The 26,791-nt window shown below is 44.7% G+C and overlaps 1 long non-coding RNA gene across 1 annotated transcript; it reads left to right on the forward strand.

Moving 5' to 3' along the window:
- Positions 1-1,119: 1,119 nt before the first annotated feature.
- Positions 1,120-2,938, forward strand: LOC145432310 (uncharacterized). The gene is made up of 2 exons (XR_013912597.1): positions 1,120-1,640; positions 2,656-2,938. It is a non-coding gene; the product is annotated as an uncharacterized LOC145432310 (long non-coding RNA).
- Positions 2,939-26,791: the final 23,853 nt, after the last annotated feature.

Here is a 26,791-nt window from a genome sequence, read left to right on the forward strand (position 1 = left end):
CAGATATTATTAGAAATGGAGAATTAAAAGGGAAGATGACCCTGCCCAGGCCGCATGACCCTATAATTAACATCTTGGGGGAAATATTAACAGTTGATAACTGCATTTGGGAAACTTAAACCCTAAGTGGGAAGTTAATATCTAAAAATGCCAGGCATTTGGGTTGAGGTGGCCGTGAAATAAAACTTAAATTGTCCTCCTATTTATGTTGAGGCCTCTGCTGACCGACTGACCATTCACCTGATTGTTATAGTGATGTCTTCCCCCCATCATTTACTGGGGAGTGTAATGGCTGTCCTAGTGCAATAGGAAAAAGCAGCCTTTCAAGTTGTGGTTTTCGTTGATTGTTGATTCAATTACTCTTAAAAAGCCATTCTTAATATTGGATTCTTATCATTATGGGTTGCCTTACATAGCCTTTTTAGTTTTGGAATGAAGGTGAATATGGGTTGATTGTTTATTTAGTTTTTGCAGTTTTTTTATGTATTTTCTTTTTCCTTTCTTTCCCTGTTTTTCACGTTCCTGCTCCGGATGTTACCCGTTGTCGGGTTCTCCCCCTGGTCCGCGACAGCCCTAAGACTCCCTCCGGACCCCACTCCCTTACCTAGTTTTATTATAATTTTCTTCTCCATCCCCATTTGATTATATTTTGTCTTAACTTAGCTTTGTTCTTTTTCATCCCCCTTGCTTTTCAGAGATATTTTTTTGTGTTCACCTTCTTTCTTAAAAAATAAGGTCTTTTTTTATATATGTACACATATATTTTATTAAACTATCCTCAGCAGGAGGATGTGTTAATCATAAAAATTATTAATAATAATTTTATGGTTTTGAATTGTATTGTCATGGGTTTTGTTTTTATATTTTTTACATTTTTCTATGGTTAATTTTTTCTTTTTTTATCAATTTCATATGATATTTTAAATGGGGCTTTTTTATTCTCATTTTTTAATTTTGTTTTTGTTTTTTTAGAGAGAGGCCTGGACACCTTTTATTATTAGGGAGGGATTTGGTGACATGAAACCCATGTGACCTATGATTACCAATCCTGGGAGGGGCCCAGGACTTGGGCATCTCCCAGGAAATGTGTTTAAATGCCTCGCTCCTTCCGGACACCTAGTAGCATGTATCCCTCTGAAGAAGCGGTAACTCCGCGAAACGTCAGGGACGCTAGACCAAACTTATTGGAAGAAAGGCGACTTTTTTTTAGCCCTTCCAGAGATGGGCGACAAGTAACTTTGTTTAGCCCAGTCACATGAAAGACTATTTTAATTGACAAACTTTTTACAACTGTAAAGTGGGGAGTTTTTATTCACCTGTAGCAAAGTGACCGTGAACTCTAAACGGATAGTGAGAGGTGGCGTTGGATCTGAGCGAGGCATCGGTTTGTGCACCTAAACCCTCTTGTCTTTTGAGTCTTCACCGACCAACAGACACTGACGCGGGGACGCCCGTGGTCGGTGGGACTACCATATTTTTCGGGTCCAGGATGGAGGCACACCGGTCGGAAACGCCACGACTGCCAGAAAACGACATGCAGGATGGCGGATGGACGTTTCCACGCCACCAGCGAAGAGCACGGAGGAGGCAGAGATCACTGAGCCTGAATCGAGTGGTCCAACAAACACAAAGAAACTCAGGTGAGCTCCCCACTGACAAATATAAGGTACAAAACAATAACTTTGAAACCTTAGGTGAAAGTTTGTCTGGTGACGGTCTGGCTACGCATGCTGGGGGTCGGGAGGGGACGAGGCATGGGGAGGGATGGGGTCGCCCGAACATGAGACGTGTCAGACAACAAGGAGGACAAGATGCTCCCGCACTAAAGCGTGCACTTGATGCCGACACAAGGAAGAGTGCGAAGAATATATTTAAATTAATACAGACAGTACACCATAAAAGTGTGATCGAAGAAGCACGCGACACGGGCTTATACCCCAGGGGTATGATAAAACAGGTGTCCAGGCTCTCTAGTTTTATAAAACCGGCTGTGCCCACGGAACAAGTTAGGAGGCAACTTGATCAAAACATAGACTCTTGGATGTCTAAAAATTTAGATATTCTTTATGATCATTATGCCACTATCATTGAATCTTTAAAAGAAACTAGAAAGACTGAGGTGTCATTTCAGGTGGCAAAGACGTGGGCTTTTAAAAGATACGGGACTCGCTTACGTGTTTCTACAATGTCAACAGTTGAAACTCTGCTTAAATCGTCAGGGGAAGAGGGTGGAGGGGGGGCCCGTTCGGAGGCCGGCCACACACGGGAACAGAATACAGTACAGAGGGGGGGAAGATCGGGGGTAGTGCCGATTGATCTGAGAGATGATAATGAATTTCCGCCCTTACCTACAGTGGTTAAAAATCAGACTGCTAGTAGCAGTAATACACAAAATGTTTCCCATCAGAAAAATCTATCGTTGGGAAAAAGGAAAACTATTGTAGAAGAGCTGAATGAGCTTCAGACTGTTAATGCCCGTGCGCCGGCCACCGCGGGAGCTCTCCCGAAGGGGAGAAATGTAGATGGGGGGAAGACGGGAGAGGGTGGGAGTAGGGTGGAGACAACAGCCAGAATTAGATCAAACGTGGTGGTTGATTTAGATGAAACCGATGACATTCTGCCTGCCTCTTTGTGCTCTCCCCCTATGTGTCCCAGAAATACTGTGCGCCGTGACTTGCCCTTAACGGCCGCGAACAGGTTGCCATCTGAGTCTGCCACCCCTTCAGTTTCTTGCTCCACGTCTCGCGCAGGAGACCGGACGAATGGTCCGGACCCTATAATGAAACAACAACAAAAGCGAGTAAAAATCCAAACCTCTGCTGAAACAGGTGATAAGGTAGTGGGTGAAATGACGATTGAGGCCCTGCAACAGCAGGAGCCGGCGGGAAATCTGAGCAGTGACTCATTTGACCGCGCTGATCCCCACTATTATAATATTAAGAGCAATTTCCACCTTAGCGAGGAGGATAATGAGAGCGAGGGCTCGGTGGCAGAGTTCAAAACCGTGCGGCAAATAAAGCAGAGGGAGTCTCATAGTGGACGCGGGATTACGGGAAAGGGAGATCTGGTCGAGGCGGGGGGGGGGACGGGGAGCGCAGAGGGGGGTTACCATACACCTACTTACCATCGGGCGAGGCCTAGTAGGAAACTGCAGGATTGGAGAATTAAAATTGACAAACCTGTAGTTTTCTTGGGCGACTCCAATTTAAATAGGATACCCCCCTTCCAGAATGATCAGATTCAGGTAGAGAGCTACCCGGGTGCGAATTTTTATCACTTTTTTAACCTGCTGGAAATGACACCGGTGTGTGAAAGTACGGCAATGGTGATTTTGTCTGTAGGCCTTAACAATAAGGACCAGGATCCCCAGAAGACATCAATTAAACAACTACGTAAGGTAGTGAATGGGGCGAAAGCCGTTTTTCCGAATGCGGACATTTTTGTAGCCCACATCCACTTTTCCAAATCACTGTCCAAACTCCAACAGACAAATCTCACTATGATCAATAACTTCATCAGTACACATTATAATTATTTACCTTGTATAGCACAACAACACTTCCATACCATAGCTGATGGTATTCATTGGACAAGTGAGACTGCTAAAAAAATCTTTGACTGCTGGTGTGAAAGCCTGCGACTGAACGTGGGTTTAGAGGAGTGACAGAGCCGCGCACGGAGCAGCGGATTGAGGAAAAGACTCCTGTTCCCCTGCCAGATTTAGATTGGTCCTCTCCCTCTAATGTGTTGAACCTTTCTAGGCTTTTTGTCCCATCACCAGCACAATTAGGTTTATTGGAGAAGGGCCTCACTTTCAGCCCAAAACCATTCAGCTTCTCCCGGGAGCTACTCCGACGTGACTTACATAATTACCATAGACGCTTAAAATTGAGAGATTATTTTGATAATGATGACTTTTGCAGAGAGCCCTTTATTCAGCCGTCTGTTTGGGAACCAGAGTGGGGCGCTTTGAGTGACTCGCTTAGAGATCTGATAAGGAGGGACATTCGGTCATTTCATTCCTTCTGTCCGCAGGTGGGTGGGGTAGGTGGGCTCTCGAGGGAGGAACGACAGGCGCTGAAGGACCTGAAAGAGAATGAGAACATTGTAATAAAACCGGCAGATAAAGGGTCCAAAATAATTATCATGGATAAACAGCAGTACAGGCTAGAGGCCCAAAGACAACTTGACAATACAAAATATTATAAATGTATCCCATATTCCATTCAACCCGAAGTGCAACGGAACATCAGAAAGATCGTTTATTCATTGTATCATAATAAACATATCTCTGCTAAACAACGGGACTATTTATTGGGCCCTGATGATCCACGCCCGCGCTTATTCTACCTTCTGCCTAAAATCCATAAGAGCCCTGACACCTGGACCGTTAAATTTGAAGTCCCACCTGGGAGGCCGATCGTGTCGGATTGTAGTAGCGCTACGTACAATGTGTCGCAGTATATTGATTCGTTTCTCGGACCGCTGTCTAATAAACACCCGAGCTATCTTAAGGATACGTACCACTTTTTGGATATTATCCGCTCTATGCCGGTGCCCGCCAATGCATTTTTATTTACCATAGATATTGACAGTTTATATACAAACATCAATACGGAAATGGGTCTGAGGGCAGTCAGCAATATCTTCCGCCGATATCCAGAGGCTGCGCGTCCGGACGCGGAGATCTTAAAGCTGCTAGAAATATGCCTCGTTAATAATGACTTTCAGTTTGAAGATAAAATCTATTTGCAGATGGAGGGCACGGCGATGGGCCAAAGATATGCCCCTTCTTATGCGAATATTTACATGAGCGAATGGGAGAGAGAGGCTCTGGCCAAATGCCCGCTACAGCCGGTATTTTATTTGCGTTTCCTAGACGACATTGTGGGTGCGTGGACGCACGGGGAGGATGCTTTCCAGCAGTTTGTACAGATATTAAATACACATCACCCATCAATAAAGCTAAAATATGAATACAGCCATGTTGAGATTAACTTTTTAGACACGACGGTTTTTTTCGGGGAGGTGGGGGAAGAAGGGAGGAGGTTACATACGAGAGTTTACTTCAAGCCCACCGACACGCATGCGCTTTTACATAAATCAAGTTACCATCCACCTCATACGTTCCGAGGAATTGTAAAGTCACAAATATTGAGGTTTCATAGAATATGTAGTAGAAGGGAGGATTTCAATAATGCTACCCGCATATTGTTCAAGAGCCTGAAAGGGAGGGGATACTCACGGTCAATGTTGAGAAGAGTATATAAGAATACCCTCTCAAACCTCTGCTCTCAGAGAGCACGCAGGGAGGATGATGAAGGCACTCCCTTCGAGCCAAACGCCATCAGGGATGAAGCTGAAGGGGAGAACATCTTGCCCTTTGTCAGCACGTTCCACGTGAGCTCCAAATCCTTTCTCGACGGTATACAACAAAACCTTGATGATATGAAAGCTCGGGGCCGTACGTTCGAGGTCCGGTTTATTAAGGCCTTTAGGAAGAATCCCAGCTTGGGTGACCTTTTGGTTAGGGCCAAACTGGGGGAGAGAAAAAGAACCACCTGATATACTCAAAGGCTATTTAACATATAGCCATATGGTTAGCAATCCACACAGTGGGGCCACTTGGGCGACCACAGGTAGATTTTCTCTTGAAGTAAAAAATGTGATTTATGTGATACGGTGTAGGCGTTGTGGATTAATGTATGTGGGGGAAACTGGGGCCTGTTTGAGAGCACGCCTGCAGCAACACCTGTATGCTATACGGGCGGATCAACCGCGCTCCACAGTGGCAATTCACTTCAGGGAACATACAGAGGATGCCCTGAGCATCATGGGCCTACAGGCCAATCCAGGCTGGTCAGTCGGTCAGCGGAGGAGAATGGAGAGGATATGGACTGACAGGTTGAAAACTTACAGACCAACAGGCCTGAATGTGCCTGTCTGAGAAACAACTACAGACTCTCCGGTTGATGGTTATTTTGAATAATTTGTTTTGGGTGTAGAATTTTTAGTATTTGGTATTTCTTTGATGTTGTCAATATTAAGTATATGCAGTATATGGTTTGGAATAATCAATTAAGACTCCAATGTCTGAGGGAGGGAGAATCCTTAGAATTACAGGTCAGGCTGTGAAAGTATGGTGAGAAATAAAGAAAGTTCAAAAAGAAAAAATGGTCTGGAAACTTGTTGCTTGATTTATAACATAGAAGTTTTGTGAACAGATCATATTTGTATTTCTAAGCAAAATGTCACCGAAAAAAAAAAAAAAAAAAAAAAAAAAAAAAAAAAATACAAAGACTACTTGTCAATATGGAGTATATTTCCCTGATTGCCATAAGCCCCCATGACAGAACTGCATGGAGGTTGTTTTGAACAGAGTGTAACACTAACAGTGTGAGGATTTGTTATAATTACTAACTGCATGGAGTGTGATTATTGTTGAAAATGAATAAGAAAATTAAAAACGAAAAAAACCCTTTCTCTTGGAGGTCACATCCCCTCCAGGGAGTCATGGGAGAAATATGGCTTTGGGACCTTTTTTAGTATTGGTGACAGTGCTGGAACTTTCAATGAGTCTGCCTTATGGCCTGGGAGGAATAAAGACATTGGGGGACGGTTTTATGATTTGACAACATATGGAAGAAGGTACAAGACGCACCCAAGAAGAAGAGGAGTATGCTGGAGAGAAGGAGAAGAGCGGAGTAAGTGGAGATGGGATGCTTCAGTAATTCCTAGGACCGTGCACCAAAGTTTGAATTAAAAAACATCTAAACTATAGTTTCCTAACACCTAACTAGCCTGTGCCAGGAATTTGTATCTGACATCCATCCACGATTCCTAAAAAGGACCTCTTAGTAAACAGACTGACTACTCCTTGAAACATAAAACAGCATCTCCTTGGGACAAATGGAGATTACTGAGTTCATTGAATTGTTTTTTTCAAAAAGATCTAATAATCTGAATTTAACAATTTCTTTATTCGTATCTTCATTGTGTATAACTTGTGGGATAAGCCTACCCAGGCCATTGGATCCTAAACTTAACCATTTTGCCTTAAAGAAAGAGTCCCTAGAATGTGGATAATTTGGAGGATGGTCTTAACTAGACACATGGCCCTAAACCTAACCACTTTGGCTTGGCAGATATTATTAGAAATGGAGAATTAAAAGGGAAGATGACCCTGCCCAGGCCGCATGACCCTATAATTAACATCTTGGGGGAAATATTAACAGTTGATAACTGCATTTGGGAAACTTAAACCCTAAGTGGGAAGTTAATATCTAAAAATGCCAGGCATTTGGGTTGAGGTTGGTGGCCTGTTCCTTACTCAACACCTAACCAGCCAGTGCCTCGTGGGGTTGGGGGTGCCCCTGCCCACTAACAAATCCTAACCCTAACCAGGGGGGTCCCTAAGAAAGACAAGAAAGTCAGAAAGGAGAAAGAAAAGCAAAGAAACAGAAAAAGTTATAAAAGCCAAGAGAGGCAGAAACAGAGAAAAATGAAAGCCAAGAGAGGCAGAAACAGAGAAAAACGTAAGACAAGATAAAGTCACGTAAGAGAAATAAAAGTATAAAAGCCAAGAGAGGCAGAAACAGAGAAAAACGTAAGACAAGATAAAGTCACGTAATAAAAGTATAAAAGCCAAGAGAGGCAGAAACAGAGAAAAAAGTCACGTATGAAAGCCAAGAGAGGCAGAAATAGAGAAAGCAGAAAAACACAAATAGAAAACCTAAAAGAAGGAGGAGTCAAGTGACAGTATAAAAGCCAAGAGAGGCAGAACAGAGAACAAGCAGTCGGAGACACATTGGGCCAGCCTGAGGAAGGCGAAACTACGCCGAAACGTCGCGAAGGCCCAATGAAGTGCACTAAACCCTAGAAATGGGTAATTTTTTGAACCAGGGCAGGGACACCACTACCCAGCCCCATCGATGGCCCGTGCACTTCAGGCTACCAGCTTGCTGGTGGCCTGTTCCTTACTCAACACCTAACCAGCCAGTGCCTCGTGGGGTTGGGGGTGCCCCTGCCCACTAACAAATCCTAACCCTAACCAGGGGGGTCCCTAAGAAAGACAAGAAAGTCAGAAAGGAGAAAGAAAAGCAAAGAAACAGAAAAAGTTATAAAAGCCAAGAGAGGCAGAAACAGAGAAAAATGAAAGCCAAGAGAGGCAGAAACAGAGAAAAACGTAAGACAAGATAAAGTCACGTAAGAGAAATAAAAGTATAAAAGCCAAGAGAGGCAGAAACAGAGAAAAACGTAAGACAAGATAAAGTCACGTAATAAAAGTATAAAAGCCAAGAGAGGCAGAAACAGAGAAAAAAGTCACGTATGAAAGCCAAGAGAGGCAGAAATAGAGAAAGCAGAAAAACACAAATAGAAAACCTAAAAGAAGGAGGAGTCAAGTGACAGTATAAAAGCCAAGAGAGGCAGAACAGAGAACAAGCAGTCGGAGACACATTGGGCCAGCCTGAGGAAGGCGAAACTACGCCGAAACGTCGCGAAGGCCCAATGAAGTGCACTAAACCCTAGAAATGGGTAATTTTTTGAACCAGGGCAGGGACACCACTACCCAGCCCCATCGATGGCCCGTGCACTTCAGGCTACCAGCTTGCTGGTGGCCTGTTCCTTACTCAACACCTAACCAGCCAGTGCCTCGTGGGGTTGGGGGTGCCCCTGCCCACTAACAAATCCTAACCCTAACCAGGGGGGTCCCTAAGAAAGACAAGAAAGTCAGAAAGGAGAAAGAAAAGCAAAGAAACAGAAAAAGTTATAAAAGCCAAGAGAGGCAGAAACAGAGAAAAATGAAAGCCAAGAGAGGCAGAAACAGAGAAAAACGTAAGACAAGATAAAGTCACGTAAGAGAAATAAAAGTATAAAAGCCAAGAGAGGCAGAAACAGAGAAAAACGTAAGACAAGATAAAGTCACGTAATAAAAGTATAAAAGCCAAGAGAGGCAGAAACAGAGAAAAAAGTCACGTATGAAAGCCAAGAGAGGCAGAAATAGAGAAAGCAGAAAAACACAAATAGAAAACCTAAAAGAAGGAGGAGTCAAGTGACAGTATAAAAGCCAAGAGAGGCAGAACAGAGAACAAGCAGTCGGAGACACATTGGGCCAGCCTGAGGAAGGCGAAACTACGCCGAAACGTCGCGAAGGCCCAATGAAGTGCACTAAACCCTAGAAATGGGTAATTTTTTGAACCAGGGCAGGGACACCACTACCCAGCCCCATCGATGGCCCGTGCACTTCAGGCTACCAGCTTGCTGGTGGCCTGTTCCTTACTCAACACCTAACCAGCCAGTGCCTCGTGGGGTTGGGGGTGCCCCTGCCCACTAACAAATCCTAACCCTAACCAGGGGGGTCCCTAAGAAAGACAAGAAAGTCAGAAAGGAGAAAGAAAAGCAAAGAAACAGAAAAAGTTATAAAAGCCAAGAGAGGCAGAAACAGAGAAAAATGAAAGCCAAGAGAGGCAGAAACAGAGAAAAACGTAAGACAAGATAAAGTCACGTAAGAGAAATAAAAGTATAAAAGCCAAGAGAGGCAGAAACAGAGAAAAACGTAAGACAAGATAAAGTCACGTAATAAAAGTATAAAAGCCAAGAGAGGCAGAAACAGAGAAAAAAGTCACGTATGAAAGCCAAGAGAGGCAGAAATAGAGAAAGCAGAAAAACACAAATAGAAAACCTAAAAGAAGGAGGAGTCAAGTGACAGTATAAAAGCCAAGAGAGGCAGAACAGAGAACAAGCAGTCGGAGACACATTGGGCCAGCCTGAGGAAGGCGAAACTACGCCGAAACGTCGCGAAGGCCCAATGAAGTGCACTAAACCCTAGAAATGGGTAATTTTTTGAACCAGGGCAGGGACACCACTACCCAGCCCCATCGATGGCCCGTGCACTTCAGGCTACCAGCTTGCTGGTGGCCTGTTCCTTACTCAACACCTAACCAGCCAGTGCCTCGTGGGGTTGGGGGTGCCCCTGCCCACTAACAAATCCTAACCCTAACCAGGGGGGTCCCTAAGAAAGACAAGAAAGTCAGAAAGGAGAAAGAAAAGCAAAGAAACAGAAAAAGTTATAAAAGCCAAGAGAGGCAGAAACAGAGAAAAATGAAAGCCAAGAGAGGCAGAAACAGAGAAAAACGTAAGACAAGATAAAGTCACGTAAGAGAAATAAAAGTATAAAAGCCAAGAGAGGCAGAAACAGAGAAAAACGTAAGACAAGATAAAGTCACGTAATAAAAGTATAAAAGCCAAGAGAGGCAGAAACAGAGAAAAAAGTCACGTATGAAAGCCAAGAGAGGCAGAAATAGAGAAAGCAGAAAAACACAAATAGAAAACCTAAAAGAAGGAGGAGTCAAGTGACAGTATAAAAGCCAAGAGAGGCAGAACAGAGAACAAGCAGTCGGAGACACATTGGGCCAGCCTGAGGAAGGCGAAACTACGCCGAAACGTCGCGAAGGCCCAATGAAGTGCACTAAACCCTAGAAATGGGTAATTTTTTGAACCAGGGCAGGGACACCACTACCCAGCCCCATCGATGGCCCGTGCACTTCAGGCTACCAGCTTGCTGGTGGCCTGTTCCTTACTCAACACCTAACCAGCCAGTGCCTCGTGGGGTTGGGGGTGCCCCTGCCCACTAACAAATCCTAACCCTAACCAGGGGGGTCCCTAAGAAAGACAAGAAAGTCAGAAAGGAGAAAGAAAAGCAAAGAAACAGAAAAAGTTATAAAAGCCAAGAGAGGCAGAAACAGAGAAAAATGAAAGCCAAGAGAGGCAGAAACAGAGAAAAACGTAAGACAAGATAAAGTCACGTAAGAGAAATAAAAGTATAAAAGCCAAGAGAGGCAGAAACAGAGAAAAACGTAAGACAAGATAAAGTCACGTAATAAAAGTATAAAAGCCAAGAGAGGCAGAAACAGAGAAAAAAGTCACGTATGAAAGCCAAGAGAGGCAGAAATAGAGAAAGCAGAAAAACACAAATAGAAAACCTAAAAGAAGGAGGAGTCAAGTGACAGTATAAAAGCCAAGAGAGGCAGAACAGAGAACAAGCAGTCGGAGACACATTGGGCCAGCCTGAGGAAGGCGAAACTACGCCGAAACGTCGCGAAGGCCCAATGAAGTGCACTAAACCCTAGAAATGGGTAATTTTTTGAACCAGGGCAGGGACACCACTACCCAGCCCCATCGATGGCCCGTGCACTTCAGGCTACCAGCTTGCTGGTGGCCTGTTCCTTACTCAACACCTAACCAGCCAGTGCCTCGTGGGGTTGGGGGTGCCCCTGCCCACTAACAAATCCTAACCCTAACCAGGGGGGTCCCTAAGAAAGACAAGAAAGTCAGAAAGGAGAAAGAAAAGCAAAGAAACAGAAAAAGTTATAAAAGCCAAGAGAGGCAGAAACAGAGAAAAATGAAAGCCAAGAGAGGCAGAAACAGAGAAAAACGTAAGACAAGATAAAGTCACGTAAGAGAAATAAAAGTATAAAAGCCAAGAGAGGCAGAAACAGAGAAAAACGTAAGACAAGATAAAGTCACGTAATAAAAGTATAAAAGCCAAGAGAGGCAGAAACAGAGAAAAAAGTCACGTATGAAAGCCAAGAGAGGCAGAAATAGAGAAAGCAGAAAAACACAAATAGAAAACCTAAAAGAAGGAGGAGTCAAGTGACAGTATAAAAGCCAAGAGAGGCAGAACAGAGAACAAGCAGTCGGAGACACATTGGGCCAGCCTGAGGAAGGCGAAACTACGCCGAAACGTCGCGAAGGCCCAATGAAGTGCACTAAACCCTAGAAATGGGTAATTTTTTGAACCAGGGCAGGGACACCACTACCCAGCCCCATCGATGGCCCGTGCACTTCAGGCTACCAGCTTGCTGGTGGCCTGTTCCTTACTCAACACCTAACCAGCCAGTGCCTCGTGGGGTTGGGGGTGCCCCTGCCCACTAACAAATCCTAACCCTAACCAGGGGGGTCCCTAAGAAAGACAAGAAAGTCAGAAAGGAGAAAGAAAAGCAAAGAAACAGAAAAAGTTATAAAAGCCAAGAGAGGCAGAAACAGAGAAAAATGAAAGCCAAGAGAGGCAGAAACAGAGAAAAACGTAAGACAAGATAAAGTCACGTAAGAGAAATAAAAGTATAAAAGCCAAGAGAGGCAGAAACAGAGAAAAACGTAAGACAAGATAAAGTCACGTAATAAAAGTATAAAAGCCAAGAGAGGCAGAAACAGAGAAAAAAGTCACGTATGAAAGCCAAGAGAGGCAGAAATAGAGAAAGCAGAAAAACACAAATAGAAAACCTAAAAGAAGGAGGAGTCAAGTGACAGTATAAAAGCCAAGAGAGGCAGAACAGAGAACAAGCAGTCGGAGACACATTGGGCCAGCCTGAGGAAGGCGAAACTACGCCGAAACGTCGCGAAGGCCCAATGAAGTGCACTAAACCCTAGAAATGGGTAATTTTTTGAACCAGGGCAGGGACACCACTACCCAGCCCCATCGATGGCCCGTGCACTTCAGGCTACCAGCTTGCTGGTGGCCTGTTCCTTACTCAACACCTAACCAGCCAGTGCCTCGTGGGGTTGGGGGTGCCCCTGCCCACTAACAAATCCTAACCCTAACCAGGGGGGTCCCTAAGAAAGACAAGAAAGTCAGAAAGGAGAAAGAAAAGCAAAGAAACAGAAAAAGTTATAAAAGCCAAGAGAGGCAGAAACAGAGAAAAATGAAAGCCAAGAGAGGCAGAAACAGAGAAAAACGTAAGACAAGATAAAGTCACGTAAGAGAAATAAAAGTATAAAAGCCAAGAGAGGCAGAAACAGAGAAAAACGTAAGACAAGATAAAGTCACGTAATAAAAGTATAAAAGCCAAGAGAGGCAGAAACAGAGAAAAAAGTCACGTATGAAAGCCAAGAGAGGCAGAAATAGAGAAAGCAGAAAAACACAAATAGAAAACCTAAAAGAAGGAGGAGTCAAGTGACAGTATAAAAGCCAAGAGAGGCAGAACAGAGAACAAGCAGTCGGAGACACATTGGGCCAGCCTGAGGAAGGCGAAACTACGCCGAAACGTCGCGAAGGCCCAATGAAGTGCACTAAACCCTAGAAATGGGTAATTTTTTGAACCAGGGCAGGGACACCACTACCCAGCCCCATCGATGGCCCGTGCACTTCAGGCTACCAGCTTGCTGGTGGCCTGTTCCTTACTCAACACCTAACCAGCCAGTGCCTCGTGGGGTTGGGGGTGCCCCTGCCCACTAACAAATCCTAACCCTAACCAGGGGGGTCCCTAAGAAAGACAAGAAAGTCAGAAAGGAGAAAGAAAAGCAAAGAAACAGAAAAAGTTATAAAAGCCAAGAGAGGCAGAAACAGAGAAAAATGAAAGCCAAGAGAGGCAGAAACAGAGAAAAACGTAAGACAAGATAAAGTCACGTAAGAGAAATAAAAGTATAAAAGCCAAGAGAGGCAGAAACAGAGAAAAACGTAAGACAAGATAAAGTCACGTAATAAAAGTATAAAAGCCAAGAGAGGCAGAAACAGAGAAAAAAGTCACGTATGAAAGCCAAGAGAGGCAGAAATAGAGAAAGCAGAAAAACACAAATAGAAAACCTAAAAGAAGGAGGAGTCAAGTGACAGTATAAAAGCCAAGAGAGGCAGAACAGAGAACAAGCAGTCGGAGACACATTGGGCCAGCCTGAGGAAGGCGAAACTACGCCGAAACGTCGCGAAGGCCCAATGAAGTGCACTAAACCCTAGAAATGGGTAATTTTTTGAACCAGGGCAGGGACACCACTACCCAGCCCCATCGATGGCCCGTGCACTTCAGGCTACCAGCTTGCTGGTGGCCTGTTCCTTACTCAACACCTAACCAGCCAGTGCCTCGTGGGGTTGGGGGTGCCCCTGCCCACTAACAAATCCTAACCCTAACCAGGGGGGTCCCTAAGAAAGACAAGAAAGTCAGAAAGGAGAAAGAAAAGCAAAGAAACAGAAAAAGTTATAAAAGCCAAGAGAGGCAGAAACAGAGAAAAATGAAAGCCAAGAGAGGCAGAAACAGAGAAAAACGTAAGACAAGATAAAGTCACGTAAGAGAAATAAAAGTATAAAAGCCAAGAGAGGCAGAAACAGAGAAAAACGTAAGACAAGATAAAGTCACGTAATAAAAGTATAAAAGCCAAGAGAGGCAGAAACAGAGAAAAAAGTCACGTATGAAAGCCAAGAGAGGCAGAAATAGAGAAAGCAGAAAAACACAAATAGAAAACCTAAAAGAAGGAGGAGTCAAGTGACAGTATAAAAGCCAAGAGAGGCAGAACAGAGAACAAGCAGTCGGAGACACATTGGGCCAGCCTGAGGAAGGCGAAACTACGCCGAAACGTCGCGAAGGCCCAATGAAGTGCACTAAACCCTAGAAATGGGTAATTTTTTGAACCAGGGCAGGGACACCACTACCCAGCCCCATCGATGGCCCGTGCACTTCAGGCTACCAGCTTGCTGGTGGCCTGTTCCTTACTCAACACCTAACCAGCCAGTGCCTCGTGGGGTTGGGGGTGCCCCTGCCCACTAACAAATCCTAACCCTAACCAGGGGGGTCCCTAAGAAAGACAAGAAAGTCAGAAAGGAGAAAGAAAAGCAAAGAAACAGAAAAAGTTATAAAAGCCAAGAGAGGCAGAAACAGAGAAAAATGAAAGCCAAGAGAGGCAGAAACAGAGAAAAACGTAAGACAAGATAAAGTCACGTAAGAGAAATAAAAGTATAAAAGCCAAGAGAGGCAGAAACAGAGAAAAACGTAAGACAAGATAAAGTCACGTAATAAAAGTATAAAAGCCAAGAGAGGCAGAAACAGAGAAAAAAGTCACGTATGAAAGCCAAGAGAGGCAGAAATAGAGAAAGCAGAAAAACACAAATAGAAAACCTAAAAGAAGGAGGAGTCAAGTGACAGTATAAAAGCCAAGAGAGGCAGAACAGAGAACAAGCAGTCGGAGACACATTGGGCCAGCCTGAGGAAGGCGAAACTACGCCGAAACGTCGCGAAGGCCCAATGAAGTGCACTAAACCCTAGAAATGGGTAATTTTTTGAACCAGGGCAGGGACACCACTACCCAGCCCCATCGATGGCCCGTGCACTTCAGGCTACCAGCTTGCTGGTGGCCTGTTCCTTACTCAACACCTAACCAGCCAGTGCCTCGTGGGGTTGGGGGTGCCCCTGCCCACTAACAAATCCTAACCCTAACCAGGGGGGTCCCTAAGAAAGACAAGAAAGTCAGAAAGGAGAAAGAAAAGCAAAGAAACAGAAAAAGTTATAAAAGCCAAGAGAGGCAGAAACAGAGAAAAATGAAAGCCAAGAGAGGCAGAAACAGAGAAAAACGTAAGACAAGATAAAGTCACGTAAGAGAAATAAAAGTATAAAAGCCAAGAGAGGCAGAAACAGAGAAAAACGTAAGACAAGATAAAGTCACGTAATAAAAGTATAAAAGCCAAGAGAGGCAGAAACAGAGAAAAAAGTCACGTATGAAAGCCAAGAGAGGCAGAAATAGAGAAAGCAGAAAAACACAAATAGAAAACCTAAAAGAAGGAGGAGTCAAGTGACAGTATAAAAGCCAAGAGAGGCAGAACAGAGAACAAGCAGTCGGAGACACATTGGGCCAGCCTGAGGAAGGCGAAACTACGCCGAAACGTCGCGAAGGCCCAATGAAGTGCACTAAACCCTAGAAATGGGTAATTTTTTGAACCAGGGCAGGGACACCACTACCCAGCCCCATCGATGGCCCGTGCACTTCAGGCTACCAGCTTGCTGGTGGCCTGTTCCTTACTCAACACCTAACCAGCCAGTGCCTCGTGGGGTTGGGGGTGCCCCTGCCCACTAACAAATCCTAACCCTAACCAGGGGGGTCCCTAAGAAAGACAAGAAAGTCAGAAAGGAGAAAGAAAAGCAAAGAAACAGAAAAAGTTATAAAAGCCAAGAGAGGCAGAAACAGAGAAAAATGAAAGCCAAGAGAGGCAGAAACAGAGAAAAACGTAAGACAAGATAAAGTCACGTAAGAGAAATAAAAGTATAAAAGCCAAGAGAGGCAGAAACAGAGAAAAACGTAAGACAAGATAAAGTCACGTAATAAAAGTATAAAAGCCAAGAGAGGCAGAAACAGAGAAAAAAGTCACGTATGAAAGCCAAGAGAGGCAGAAATAGAGAAAGCAGAAAAACACAAATAGAAAACCTAAAAGAAGGAGGAGTCAAGTGACAGTATAAAAGCCAAGAGAGGCAGAACAGAGAACAAGCAGTCGGAGACACATTGGGCCAGCCTGAGGAAGGCGAAACTACGCCGAAACGTCGCGAAGGCCCAATGAAGTGCACTAAACCCTAGAAATGGGTAATTTTTTGAACCAGGGCAGGGACACCACTACCCAGCCCCATCGATGGCCCGTGCACTTCAGGCTACCAGCTTGCTGGTGGCCTGTTCCTTACTCAACACCTAACCAGCCAGTGCCTCGTGGGGTTGGGGGTGCCCCTGCCCACTAACAAATCCTAACCCTAACCAGGGGGGTCCCTAAGAAAGACAAGAAAGTCAGAAAGGAGAAAGAAAAGCAAAGAAACAGAAAAAGTTATAAAAGCCAAGAGAGGCAGAAACAGAGAAAAATGAAAGCCAAGAGAGGCAGAAACAGAGAAAAACGTAAGACAAGATAAAGTCACGTAAGAGAAATAAAAGTATAAAAGCCAAGAGAGGCAGAAACAGAGAAAAACGTAAGACAAGATAAAGTCACGTAATAAAAGTATAAAAGCCAAGAGAGGCAGAAACAGAGAAAAAAGTCACGTATGAAAGCCAAGAGAGGCAGAAATAGAGAAAGCAGAAAAACACAAATAGAAAACCTAAAAGAAGGAGGAGTCAAGTGACAGTATAAAAGCCAAGAGAGGCAGAACAGAGAACAAGCAGTCGGAGACACATTGGGCCAGCCTGAGGAAGGCGAAACTACGCCGAAACGTCGCGAAGGCCCAATGAAGTGCACTAAACCCTAGAAATGGGTAATTTTTTGAACCAGGGCAGGGACACCACTACCCAGCCCCATCGATGGCCCGTGCACTTCAGGCTACCAGCTTGCTGGTGGCCTGTTCCTTACTCAACACCTAACCAGCCAGTGCCTCGTGGGGTTGGGGGTGCCCCTGCCCACTAACAAATCCTAACCCTAACCAGGGGGGTCCCTAAGAAAGACAAGAAAGTCAGAAAGGAGAAAGAAAAGCAAAGAAACAGAAAAAGTTATAAAAGCCAAGAGAGGCAGAAACAGAGAAAAATGAAAGCCAAGAGAGGCAGAAACAGAGAAAAACGTAAGACAAGATAAAGTCACGTAAGAGAAATAAAAGTATAAAAGCCAAGAGAGGCAGAAACAGAGAAAAACGTAAGACAAGATAAAGTCACGTAATAAAAGTATAAAAGCCAAGAGAGGCAGAAACAGAGAAAAAAGTCACGTATGAAAGCCAAGAGAGGCAGAAATAGAGAAAGCAGAAAAACACAAATAGAAAACCTAAAAGAAGGAGGAGTCAAGTGACAGTATAAAAGCCAAGAGAGGCAGAACAGAGAACAAGCAGTCGGAGACACATTGGGCCAGCCTGAGGAAGGCGAAACTACGCCGAAACGTCGCGAAGGCCCAATGAAGTGCACTAAACCCTAGAAATGGGTAATTTTTTGAACCAGGGCAGGGACACCACTACCCAGCCCCATCGATGGCCCGTGCACTTCAGGCTACCAGCTTGCTGGTGGCCTGTTCCTTACTCAACACCTAACCAGCCAGTGCCTCGTGGGGTTGGGGGTGCCCCTGCCCACTAACAAATCCTAACCCTAACCAGGGGGGTCCCTAAGAAAGACAAGAAAGTCAGAAAGGAGAAAGAAAAGCAAAGAAACAGAAAAAGTTATAAAAGCCAAGAGAGGCAGAAACAGAGAAAAATGAAAGCCAAGAGAGGCAGAAACAGAGAAAAACGTAAGACAAGATAAAGTCACGTAAGAGAAATAAAAGTATAAAAGCCAAGAGAGGCAGAAACAGAGAAAAACGTAAGACAAGATAAAGTCACGTAATAAAAGTATAAAAGCCAAGAGAGGCAGAAACAGAGAAAAAAGTCACGTATGAAAGCCAAGAGAGGCAGAAATAGAGAAAGCAGAAAAACACAAATAGAAAACCTAAAAGAAGGAGGAGTCAAGTGACAGTATAAAAGCCAAGAGAGGCAGAACAGAGAACAAGCAGTCGGAGACACATTGGGCCAGCCTGAGGAAGGCGAAACTACGCCGAAACGTCGCGAAGGCCCAATGAAGTGCACTAAACCCTAGAAATGGGTAATTTTTTGAACCAGGGCAGGGACACCACTACCCAGCCCCATCGATGGCCCGTGCACTTCAGGCTACCAGCTTGCTGGTGGCCTGTTCCTTACTCAACACCTAACCAGCCAGTGCCTCGTGGGGTTGGGGGTGCCCCTGCCCACTAACAAATCCTAACCCTAACCAGGGGGGTCCCTAAGAAAGACAAGAAAGTCAGAAAGGAGAAAGAAAAGCAAAGAAACAGAAAAAGTTATAAAAGCCAAGAGAGGCAGAAACAGAGAAAAATGAAAGCCAAGAGAGGCAGAAACAGAGAAAAACGTAAGACAAGATAAAGTCACGTAAGAGAAATAAAAGTATAAAAGCCAAGAGAGGCAGAAACAGAGAAAAACGTAAGACAAGATAAAGTCACGTAATAAAAGTATAAAAGCCAAGAGAGGCAGAAACAGAGAAAAAAGTCACGTATGAAAGCCAAGAGAGGCAGAAATAGAGAAAGCAGAAAAACACAAATAGAAAACCTAAAAGAAGGAGGAGTCAAGTGACAGTATAAAAGCCAAGAGAGGCAGAACAGAGAACAAGCAGTCGGAGACACATTGGGCCAGCCTGAGGAAGGCGAAACTACGCCGAAACGTCGCGAAGGCCCAATGAAGTGCACTAAACCCTAGAAATGGGTAATTTTTTGAACCAGGGCAGGGACACCACTACCCAGCCCCATCGATGGCCCGTGCACTTCAGGCTACCAGCTTGCTGGTGGCCTGTTCCTTACTCAACACCTAACCAGCCAGTGCCTCGTGGGGTTGGGGGTGCCCCTGCCCACTAACAAATCCTAACCCTAACCAGGGGGGTCCCTAAGAAAGACAAGAAAGTCAGAAAGGAGAAAGAAAAGCAAAGAAACAGAAAAAGTTATAAAAGCCAAGAGAGGCAGAAACAGAGAAAAATGAAAGCCAAGAGAGGCAGAAACAGAGAAAAACGTAAGACAAGATAAAGTCACGTAAGAGAAATAAAAGTATAAAAGCCAAGAGAGGCAGAAACAGAGAAAAACGTAAGACAAGATAAAGTCACGTAATAAAAGTATAAAAGCCAAGAGAGGCAGAAACAGAGAAAAAAGTCACGTATGAAAGCCAAGAGAGGCAGAAATAGAGAAAGCAGAAAAACACAAATAGAAAACCTAAAAGAAGGAGGAGTCAAGTGACAGTATAAAAGCCAAGAGAGGCAGAACAGAGAACAAGCAGTCGGAGACACATTGGGCCAGCCTGAGGAAGGCGAAACTACGCCGAAACGTCGCGAAGGCCCAATGAAGTGCACTAAACCCTAGAAATGGGTAATTTTTTGAACCAGGGCAGGGACACCACTACCCAGCCCCATCGATGGCCCGTGCACTTCAGGCTACCAGCTTGCTGGTGGCCTGTTCCTTACTCAACACCTAACCAGCCAGTGCCTCGTGGGGTTGGGGGTGCCCCTGCCCACTAACAAATCCTAACCCTAACCAGGGGGGTCCCTAAGAAAGACAAGAAAGTCAGAAAGGAGAAAGAAAAGCAAAGAAACAGAAAAAGTTATAAAAGCCAAGAGAGGCAGAAACAGAGAAAAATGAAAGCCAAGAGAGGCAGAAACAGAGAAAAACGTAAGACAAGATAAAGTCACGTAAGAGAAATAAAAGTATAAAAGCCAAGAGAGGCAGAAACAGAGAAAAACGTAAGACAAGATAAAGTCACGTAATAAAAGTATAAAAGCCAAGAGAGGCAGAAACAGAGAAAAAAGTCACGTATGAAAGCCAAGAGAGGCAGAAATAGAGAAAGCAGAAAAACACAAATAGAAAACCTAAAAGAAGGAGGAGTCAAGTGACAGTATAAAAGCCAAGAGAGGCAGAACAGAGAACAAGCAGTCGGAGACACATTGGGCCAGCCTGAGGAAGGCGAAACTACGCCGAAACGTCGCGAAGGCCCAATGAAGTGCACTAAACCCTAGAAATGGGTAATTTTTTGAACCAGGGCAGGGACACCACTACCCAGCCCCATCGATGGCCCGTGCACTTCAGGCTACCAGCTTGCTGGTGGCCTGTTCCTTACTCAACACCTAACCAGCCAGTGCCTCGTGGGGTTGGGGGTGCCCCTGCCCACTAACAAATCCTAACCCTAACCAGGGGGGTCCCTAAGAAAGACAAGAAAGTCAGAAAGGAGAAAGAAAAGCAAAGAAACAGAAAAAGTTATAAAAGCCAAGAGAGGCAGAAACAGAGAAAAATGAAAGCCAAGAGAGGCAGAAACAGAGAAAAACGTAAGACAAGATAAAGTCACGTAAGAGAAATAAAAGTATAAAAGCCAAGAGAGGCAGAAACAGAGAAAAACGTAAGACAAGATAAAGTCACGTAATAAAAGTATAAAAGCCAAGAGAGGCAGAAACAGAGAAAAAAGTCACGTATGAAAGCCAAGAGAGGCAGAAATAGAGAAAGCAGAAAAACACAAATAGAAAACCTAAAAGAAGGAGGAGTCAAGTGACAGTATAAAAGCCAAGAGAGGCAGAACAGAGAACAAGCAGTCGGAGACACATTGGGCCAGCCTGAGGAAGGCGAAACTACGCCGAAACGTCGCGAAGGCCCAATGAAGTGCACTAAACCCTAGAAATGGGTAATTTTTTGAACCAGGGCAGGGACACCACTACCCAGCCCCATCGATGGCCCGTGCACTTCAGGCTACCAGCTTGCTGGTGGCCTGTTCCTTACTCAACACCTAACCAGCCAGTGCCTCGTGGGGTTGGGGGTGCCCCTGCCCACTAACAAATCCTAACCCTAACCAGGGGGGTCCCTAAGAAAGACAAGAAAGTCAGAAAGGAGAAAGAAAAGCAAAGAAACAGAAAAAGTTATAAAAGCCAAGAGAGGCAGAAACAGAGAAAAATGAAAGCCAAGAGAGGCAGAAACAGAGAAAAACGTAAGACAAGATAAAGTCACGTAAGAGAAATAAAAGTATAAAAGCCAAGAGAGGCAGAAACAGAGAAAAACGTAAGACAAGATAAAGTCACGTAATAAAAGTATAAAAGCCAAGAGAGGCAGAAACAGAGAAAAAAGTCACGTATGAAAGCCAAGAGAGGCAGAAATAGAGAAAGCAGAAAAACACAAATAGAAAACCTAAAAGAAGGAGGAGTCAAGTGACAGTATAAAAGCCAAGAGAGGCAGAACAGAGAACAAGCAGTCGGAGACACATTGGGCCAGCCTGAGGAAGGCGAAACTACGCCGAAACGTCGCGAAGGCCCAATGAAGTGCACTAAACCCTAGAAATGGGTAATTTTTTGAACCAGGGCAGGGACACCACTACCCAGCCCCATCGATGGCCCGTGCACTTCAGGCTACCAGCTTGCTGGTGGCCTGTTCCTTACTCAACACCTAACCAGCCAGTGCCTCGTGGGGTTGGGGGTGCCCCTGCCCACTAACAAATCCTAACCCTAACCAGGGGGGTCCCTAAGAAAGACAAGAAAGTCAGAAAGGAGAAAGAAAAGCAAAGAAACAGAAAAAGTTATAAAAGCCAAGAGAGGCAGAAACAGAGAAAAATGAAAGCCAAGAGAGGCAGAAACAGAGAAAAACGTAAGACAAGATAAAGTCACGTAAGAGAAATAAAAGTATAAAAGCCAAGAGAGGCAGAAACAGAGAAAAACGTAAGACAAGATAAAGTCACGTAATAAAAGTATAAAAGCCAAGAGAGGCAGAAACAGAGAAAAAAGTCACGTATGAAAGCCAAGAGAGGCAGAAATAGAGAAAGCAGAAAAACACAAATAGAAAACCTAAAAGAAGGAGGAGTCAAGTGACAGTATAAAAGCCAAGAGAGGCAGAACAGAGAACAAGCAGTCGGAGACACATTGGGCCAGCCTGAGGAAGGCGAAACTACGCCGAAACGTCGCGAAGGCCCAATGAAGTGCACTAAACCCTAGAAATGGGTAATTTTTTGAACCAGGGCAGGGACACCACTACCCAGCCCCATCGATGGCCCGTGCACTTCAGGCTACCAGCTTGCTGGTGGCCTGTTCCTTACTCAACACCTAACCAGCCAGTGCCTCGTGGGGTTGGGGGTGCCCCTGCCCACTAACAAATCCTAACCCTAACCAGGGGGGTCCCTAAGAAAGACAAGAAAGTCAGAAAGGAGAAAGAAAAGCAAAGAAACAGAAAAAGTTATAAAAGCCAAGAGAGGCAGAAACAGAGAAAAATGAAAGCCAAGAGAGGCAGAAACAGAGAAAAACGTAAGACAAGATAAAGTCACGTAAGAGAAATAAAAGTATAAAAGCCAAGAGAGGCAGAAACAGAGAAAAACGTAAGACAAGATAAAGTCACGTAATAAAAGTATAAAAGCCAAGAGAGGCAGAAACAGAGAAAAAAGTCACGTATGAAAGCCAAGAGAGGCAGAAATAGAGAAAGCAGAAAAACACAAATAGAAAACCTAAAAGAAGGAGGAGTCAAGTGACAGTATAAAAGCCAAGAGAGGCAGAACAGAGAACAAGCAGTCGGAGACACATTGGGCCAGCCTGAGGAAGGCGAAACTACGCCGAAACGTCGCGAAGGCCCAATGAAGTGCACTAAACCCTAGAAATGGGTAATTTTTTGAACCAGGGCAGGGACACCACTACCCAGCCCCATCGATGGCCCGTGCACTTCAGGCTACCAGCTTGCTGGTGGCCTGTTCCTTACTCAACACCTAACCAGCCAGTGCCTCGTGGGGTTGGGGGTGCCCCTGCCCACTAACAAATCCTAACCCTAACCAGGGGGGTCCCTAAGAAAGACAAGAAAGTCAGAAAGGAGAAAGAAAAGCAAAGAAACAGAAAAAGTTATAAAAGCCAAGAGAGGCAGAAACAGAGAAAAATGAAAGCCAAGAGAGGCAGAAACAGAGAAAAACGTAAGACAAGATAAAGTCACGTAAGAGAAATAAAAGTATAAAAGCCAAGAGAGGCAGAAACAGAGAAAAACGTAAGACAAGATAAAGTCACGTAATAAAAGTATAAAAGCCAAGAGAGGCAGAAACAGAGAAAAAAGTCACGTATGAAAGCCAAGAGAGGCAGAAATAGAGAAAGCAGAAAAACACAAATAGAAAACCTAAAAGAAGGAGGAGTCAAGTGACAGTATAAAAGCCAAGAGAGGCAGAACAGAGAACAAGCAGTCGGAGACACATTGGGCCAGCCTGAGGAAGGCGAAACTACGCCGAAACGTCGCGAAGGCCCAATGAAGTGCACTAAACCCTAGAAATGGGTAATTTTTTGAACCAGGGCAGGGACACCACTACCCAGCCCCATCGATGGCCCGTGCACTTCAGGCTACCAGCTTGCTGGTGGCCTGTTCCTTACTCAACACCTAACCAGCCAGTGCCTCGTGGGGTTGGGGGTGCCCCTGCCCACTAACAAATCCTAACCCTAACCAGGGGGGTCCCTAAGAAAGACAAGAAAGTCAGAAAGGAGAAAGAAAAGCAAAGAAACAGAAAAAGTTATAAAAGCCAAGAGAGGCAGAAACAGAGAAAAATGAAAGCCAAGAGAGGCAGAAACAGAGAAAAACGTAAGACAAGATAAAGTCACGTAAGAGAAATAAAAGTATAAAAGCCAAGAGAGGCAGAAACAGAGAAAAACGTAAGACAAGATAAAGTCACGTAATAAAAGTATAAAAGCCAAGAGAGGCAGAAACAGAGAAAACAGTCACGTATGAAAGCCAAGAGAGGCAGAAATAGAGAAAGCAGAAAAACACAAATAGAAAACCTAAAAGAAGGAGGAGTCAAGTGACAGTATAAAAGCCAAGAGAGGCAGAACAGAGAACAAGCAGTCGGAGACACATTGGGCCAGCCTGAGGAAGGCGAAACTACGCCGAAACGTCGCGAAGGCCCAATGAAGTGCACTAAACCCTAGAAATGGGTAATTTTTTGAACCAGGGCAGGGACACCACTACCCAGCCCCATCGATGGCCCGTGCACTTCAGGCTACCAGCTTGCTGGTGGCCTGTTCCTTACTCAACACCTAACCAGCCAGTGCCTCGTGGGGTTGGGGGTGCCCCTGCCCACTAACAAATCCTAACCCTAACCAGGGGGGTCCCTAAGAAAGACAAGAAAGTCAGAAAGGAGAAAGAAAAGCAAAGAAACAGAAAAAGTTATAAAAGCCAAGAGAGGCAGAAACAGAGAAAAATGAAAGCCAAGAGAGGCAGAAACAGAGAAAAACGTAAGACAAGATAAAGTCACGTAAGAGAAATAAAAGTATAAAAGCCAAGAGAGGCAGAAACAGAGAAAAACGTAAGACAAGATAAAGTCACGTAATAAAAGTATAAAAGCCAAGAGAGGCAGAAACAGAGAAAAAAGTCACGTATGAAAGCCAAGAGAGGCAGAAATAGAGAAAGCAGAAAAACACAAATAGAAAACCTAAAAGAAGGAGGAGTCAAGTGACAGTATAAAAGCCAAGAGAGGCAGAACAGAGAACAAGCAGTCGGAGACACATTGGGCCAGCCTGAGGAAGGCGAAACTACGCCGAAACGTCGCGAAGGCCCAATGAAGTGCACTAAACCCTAGAAATGGGTAATTTTTTGAACCAGGGCAGGGACACCACTACCCAGCCCCATCGATGGCCCGTGCACTTCAGGCTACCAGCTTGCTGGTGGCCTGTTCCTTACTCAACACCTAACCAGCCAGTGCCTCGTGGGGTTGGGGGTGCCCCTGCCCACTAACAAATCCTAACCCTAACCAGGGGGGTCCCTAAGAAAGACAAGAAAGTCAGAAAGGAGAAAGAAAAGCAAAGAAACAGAAAAAGTTATAAAAGCCAAGAGAGGCAGAAACAGAGAAAAATGAAAGCCAAGAGAGGCAGAAACAGAGAAAAACGTAAGACAAGATAAAGTCACGTAAGAGAAATAAAAGTATAAAAGCCAGGAGAGGCAGAAACAGAGAAAAACGTAAGACAAGATAAAGTCACGTAATAAAAGTATAAAAGCCAAGAGAGGCAGAAACAGAGAAAAAAGTCACGTATGAAAGCCAAGAGAGGCAGAAATAGAGAAAGCAGAAAAACACAAATAGAAAACCTAAAAGAAGGAGGAGTCAAGTGACAGTATAAAAGCCAAGAGAGGCAGAACAGAGAACAAGCAGTCGGAGACACATTGGGCCAGCCTGAGGAAGGCGAAACTACGCCGAAACGTCGCGAAGGCCCAATGAAGTGCACTAAACCCTAGAAATGGGTAATTTTTTGAACCAGGGCAGGGACACCACTACCCAGCCCCATCGATGGCCCGTGCACTTCAGGCTACCAGCTTGCTGGTGGCCTGTTCCTTACTCAACACCTAACCAGCCAGTGCCTCGTGGGGTTGGGGGTGCCCCTGCCCACTAACAAATCCTAACCCTAACCAGGGGGGTCCCTAAGAAAGACAAGAAAGTCAGAAAGGAGAAAGAAAAGCAAAGAAACAGAAAAAGTTATAAAAGCCAAGAGAGGCAGAAACAGAGAAAAATGAAAGCCAAGAGAGGCAGAAACAGAGAAAAACGTAAGACAAGATAAAGTCACGTAAGAGAAATAAAAGTATAAAAGCCAAGAGAGGCAGAAACAGAGAAAAACGTAAGACAAGATAAAGTCACGTAATAAAAGTATAAAAGCCAAGAGAGGCAGAAACAGAGAAAAAAGTCACGTATGAAAGCCAAGAGAGGCAGAAATAGAGAAAGCAGAAAAACACAAATAGAAAACCTAAAAGAAGGAGGAGTCAAGTGACAGTATAAAAGCCAAGAGAGGCAGAACAGAGAACAAGCAGTCGGAGACACATTGGGCCAGCCTGAGGAAGGCGAAACTACGCCGAAACGTCGCGAAGGCCCAATGAAGTGCACTAAACCCTAGAAATGGGTAATTTTTTGAACCAGGGCAGGGACACCACTACCCAGCCCCATCGATGGCCCGTGCACTTCAGGCTACCAGCTTGCTGGTGGCCTGTTCCTTACTCAACACCTAACCAGCCAGTGCCTCGTGGGGTTGGGGGTGCCCCTGCCCACTAACAAATCCTAACCCTAACCAGGGGGGTCCCTAAGAAAGACAAGAAAGTCAGAAAGGAGAAAGAAAAGCAAAGAAACAGAAAAAGTTATAAAAGCCAAGAGAGGCAGAAACAGAGAAAAATGAAAGCCAAGAGAGGCAGAAACAGAGAAAAACGTAAGACAAGATAAAGTCACGTAAGAGAAATAAAAGTATAAAAGCCAAGAGAGGCAGAAACAGAGAAAAACGTAAGACAAGATAAAGTCACGTAATAAAAGTATAAAAGCCAAGAGAGGCAGAAACAGAGAAAAAAGTCACGTATGAAAGCCAAGAGAGGCAGAAATAGAGAAAGCAGAAAAACACAAATAGAAAACCTAAAAGAAGGAGGAGTCAAGTGACAGTATAAAAGCCAAGAGAGGCAGAACAGAGAACAAGCAGTCGGAGACACATTGGGCCAGCCTGAGGAAGGCGAAACTACGCCGAAACGTCGCGAAGGCCCAATGAAGTGCACTAAACCCTAGAAATGGGTAATTTTTTGAACCAGGGCAGGGACACCACTACCCAGCCCCATCGATGGCCCGTG

Source organism: Astatotilapia calliptera, chromosome 12 (genome assembly GCF_964374335.1).
Source record: "Astatotilapia calliptera chromosome 12, fAstCal68.1, whole genome shotgun sequence".
Taxonomy (NCBI): domain Eukaryota; kingdom Metazoa; phylum Chordata; class Actinopteri; order Cichliformes; family Cichlidae; genus Astatotilapia; species Astatotilapia calliptera.